Here is a 4,897-nt window from a genome sequence, read left to right as displayed (position 1 = left end):
TTCTTTCAATCGTTTGTTGCTTGTCAAACAAGTTAACATGATTTGAAGAATTAAGATCCTATTGAGTTAGAATTGAATTTGAAGTATGCATTCAAGTAACTTTATCAAGTCTAAATGATTCAAGGTTTGTTCAAGCAATTTCATGAATCTAATGATTCAAGGACATGAGTTTGGCCGTGATATTAAGACTCGACTCTTGTTAAATTCAGAAGAAAGATTCAATTTATATAGAGTTTCTTACAGTTCAAGGTACAAGACACAAAGGCAACATCATTCAAGTTCAACATTATTCACGTTCTTTCAAGTTCCAAACTTATTTCAAATGACAACATAAGTCTCATACAAACAGTCCATATACAAAACCATCGGCCATATTTAATTCAAACAAAAACCAGTGCACATGTTTATAGTCCATACATTCATCAAGTCTATCCATTCCTTACAAAATTCATTATAAAAGAACCAAATTTCTAGACCTGATCCTATGACCTATATTTTATTATCTTAAGTCTTTTCATCTTCATGACTTTGTCCCTATCGCACCATTCCTACACTTCAGACCTGTACCTACATAAAAGAAAAACCAGATTTAGTCATTCATAACCGTCCCATTCGGATCAATTCCTGCGCTCAAATACATCCATTGCAGCCTTGCATTCGAAACAGCCTTGCATAGTTGAATAATGACCGAATATATTAGAAGACAATTCATGGAAAGAGATGTGAACAAGTCATTTAATTCATCACAGTCCAACACAATTTAAATTCAGAGTTCAAAGCATCAAAGGTCATATTTATCAACAGCCAGTCACAGTCAAACAAAAGCCAGCAGAAAACATATACATACTAAAAAATATTGAAGAATCTGGAACTTCAAACCACCTGACTTAGTCTCTGTTCCACAGTTAACTCATACCTAACCATTTAAACTTCATTAACCTCAACTAAACCTGCTACTCCGTAATGACCATACTTAGAATTAGCGCTAACAGTTCAAACTACATCACTTACCATATCCAAAGCAACTCTTTACTTCGTAGTACAATCCAAGACCATGTCTTCGCATTCGCCGGTCCAGCCGTGTCCTAACTGAGTAGTTGATAAGCTCTGCACACAATGAACAATAACTGTCATCATTCAAGGCACCATTCAAAAGCCATTTCAAATAGATACACACTCAGCCCATGATATGATAAATTAACCGACCCTCAACCATACTAACTGTTTAAACTACTATTACCCGTCCTAACAGAATCCTAACTAACAGTCTAACATAGTCCCAACTGTTTTTAACCAACTGTTAACTTGTCAATAACCATTCCTAACTGTCTTATAACAAATTTCAACAAACTAACTTGCAACTAACCAACTGTCACACTCAACACTTTACTCTAATTTCAAGCAAACAAATTGTAACAACTTAAAAGCATAATCACTCAAGCAGAAAAACGAAGCGAGAGAAGAAGAAGAAGGAGAGTAAGAGAAGATTACATGAAGTGAAGCTATTTTCCTCTGGTATTTTCTTTCCACATTCGCATCTTGAAGAATCGCCAGTACCGGTAAGCCTCGAGCCCTTCGTATTTCTCTTTCATTCTTACTGAACGATGCTCCGTGATGCTCAATGATATCGACTTAACCTCTGTGTCCATCTGACCGCTTCATGATTGCGCCGTTGTGCGTTTAGATTTTCATTTTCCCCTTTCGAGTTAACATGCCGGTTAAGCTTCCGTGAGCGAATTTGATATGAGACTGTGGTAGCCCACGGCTAGACGAGCTATCTTGTCGTCGTTTTCTAGATTTTGGCCGAGCTCCGCCGCCTCTGGCAAGGCGGAGCGATTTCCGGCGAGAGATAGGTGAAGGGAGAGTGAGGAGAGAGTCTAAGACTGAAGCTTAATCGTCACAACATTTATCCTAATTTCCCCTTTTGTTTTAATTAATTTTCTTTTACTTAATTATTGAATAAAATCTGAAATAAACATGATAGTGGATCAAGCAATAAAACAATTGGGCCACGATATACACCCCAGGTGGCCCGTATTTAGATTTTACTTTCCACCTTTTAGGTAATAGAAATATAGCAATAAAATCAATAGAAAAATTTCCTTCTTAGATTTTTAGACCACTTTAGGATTTAATTTTGGTCTCTTTAATTGGTAATTTTCTTTCATAAAAAGCTCATAAAAATAATAGTCCTTTTAATCAATTTTTGTACTATATTTTGATTTGCTTTAATTCATGCTTTTGTGTCAAATTTTGTATCATTGTATTACTTGACTTTGGCTTATAATTGTGACTTCTAATTTGCATGTTCCCTTAGATTTTAGGACTTGAAAATCTTCACATGTTAACTGTTATATATATATATATATATATATATATATATATATATATATATATATATATATATATATATATATATATATATATATATATATATATATATATATATATATATATATATATATATATATTAGATTCACATATTTTTATATATTGAAAGGATTATAGGCACCGATTTATTATCTCTTTTAAAAAAAATCCCTTTTATTTTTATTATATTTTGAGAACAAATGCGCGTATCAATCTTCCTTCCTATCTTCATATTTATTTTTTCATATAATTTTTATTTAACTATCCTATTTAATTTTTTATACAAAATAAATCATCTAAAACAAATGAACGTTCCACAACGGTACCCGTGCGACCGCACGGGTATTCCACTAGTTAATAACATATATTAGTAAAATTATTATATCAATAATATATAACTCACTTTTTCATATCTTTAAAAATAATGTATTTTAAATTAAAAATAATTTTAAAAAAAAAATTATTGATATAAATAATTAAGAAACAATATTTTTTCCCGTGTTTGAATTCATAAATTATTTTAAATATACGTACTTTTATTTTTACGAATTGTACAAAAATGTAATTATTATTGAATTAATAATCGTATAGTACAAATTTAATAGAATAATGCATACATTGTACCATAATTTTAAAATTTAATATCAATTATTATATTTTAATATTTATTTATACAATTATTGTTATAAAAAAATTTGTATTAATAACAACTTTTAACAGACATATATATTTTGTCTTTTTAAATCAATGACACAGATTTATTTATTAATTGTTTTAATTATATTTGGATTCAAAATATTTCTATGTGTAATTAAATCATTGTCACATATTTTTCTTGTATTTTGATCAATAATAATTTTTCTTTTATTTATGCCGTTGACAAATATTTATTCAATTATTATTTTAACTTTATAAATAAATTTCCATAAGTAAGATATAATCAATAAAATATTTTTTTCCGTAATTACATTAATGAGACGATTTTTTTAAGTATTATACTAAATGCATAAAATTCAATAAATGAGAAGGATTTTAATTCTATTTACTTCAATAAGTGATGATTTTTTATTATATAACATAATTAAATTAAATAAAAATTATGGTTTGTATCCTAAATAGTTTTTTTTACCTAAACAAACTCATATCATTTCATAACATAACTGTTGTCCAATACAAAGAAGAATCGAATAAAGAGACATATGCCTAGACCACGAATTGGTCGCCCTTGCAAACAAGTGAGCAACCGAATTCGCTTGGCGTTTATTAGACTTTACCTCAAAGTCGGGATGTAAAACTAAAAATTGCTTAATATTAGAAATAATAACACAAAACCCAGAGTGACGAAAGCAATTATTGTTAACAGCATGTACCACTGTTTGAGAATCACTCTCAAAGGTAATGTGCTCTACGTGCATATGAATAGCTCCTTGAATTGCTTCCTTAAGTGCCAATGCTTCTGCTTCTGCAACCATATGGTTGCCAAAGTCCCACAAAGTACCTGCCAAAATAAAACGACCAAAACAGTTTCAGAAGCACCACCCTCTATTAGTAGTGTCTGACTGATTATTGAAACCTGCATCAACATTGCATTTGACCCTCCCAGAACATCCAATGTATAGGACTACCTATCCCATATGGTATGGATAGTACTATCGCTCAAGGAAAGTCTTTAGAACAGGAAAGACCTTACGAACTTAGGGTAGGAACTCTTAAGTGCTTGCTCACAACAAATCAAATGCTTTTCACACACCTGTTTTCTAACATTGTCTTTTCATACATTTTCAAACAAAACTGTTTTTCTAAACACACACGACACTTTTCAAACATTTCAAACAAACAAAGTGAGCTAAGCAATTAAGAGCCCGTGGATAACCATGGATGCAAAGGGTGCTTGTACCTTCCCTTTGCATAACCTACCCCCCGAACTCAAGTCTTTTTAAAAAAGGTCTTTCCTGTTCTTTTATGCCTTTCCTAATTGGATAAAATAAAAGTCTGTGGCGACTCTTGCACACCGCAACATTGTTTGCAAAATATAAAGTCAGTTTTCCCACCGTATTACACACACCAATTGAGGTTATAGGTATTATATGTTCGTCATTCTCCCTTCAGAGTCATCATGCTTTATCACTGAGAGTTTGGTATCACAAGCAAAGAAAAACATATTAGAGCGAGAGCGAATGAATTTTTTCAAGACAAACATATACAATGCATTATTTTTATAGTTCAAAAACAAACAAGTATTTCATATAAACAGTATTGAATCAAAACAAGAAAGACTATGCATGAACATGCATGATGATATAGAGATTTCAAAGTTGAGGAGATTTTCTCCGTATGGACTTATTGCTTCAGAAGATCCATTGAGTCGAAGAAGAACTTCAAATCTGGCATGCATGTGTGAATGTGACAACCTTTACGGCAATCAGGTCTTGAACCTTGTCTCTAAACGGCTGACAATCATCAATCGAATGGCTAGGTGCCCTAGTATGGGAAACAAACCAGGCGTTTGTATCTAAAACTGCAGATT

At 31.6% G+C, this 4,897-nt stretch overlaps 1 long non-coding RNA gene across 1 annotated transcript; it reads right to left on the bottom strand.

The window, feature by feature from the left end:
• Nucleotides 1-273: 273 nt before the first annotated feature.
• Nucleotides 274-1,909, bottom strand: LOC131634697 (uncharacterized). The gene is made up of 3 exons (XR_009293628.1): nt 1,492-1,909; nt 1,012-1,107; nt 274-567 (listed from the first exon to the last, which is right to left on the bottom strand). It is a non-coding gene; the product is annotated as an uncharacterized LOC131634697 (long non-coding RNA).
• Between the last annotated feature and the right edge of the window lie 2,988 nt (nt 1,910-4,897).

Source organism: Vicia villosa, unplaced genomic scaffold (genome assembly GCF_029867415.1).
Source record: "Vicia villosa cultivar HV-30 ecotype Madison, WI unplaced genomic scaffold, Vvil1.0 ctg.001336F_1_1, whole genome shotgun sequence".
NCBI lineage: Eukaryota > Viridiplantae > Streptophyta > Magnoliopsida > Fabales > Fabaceae > Vicia > Vicia villosa.
Note: the sequence above shows the minus strand (reverse complement) of the source record. Positions and strands in the feature narration are given on the sequence as shown.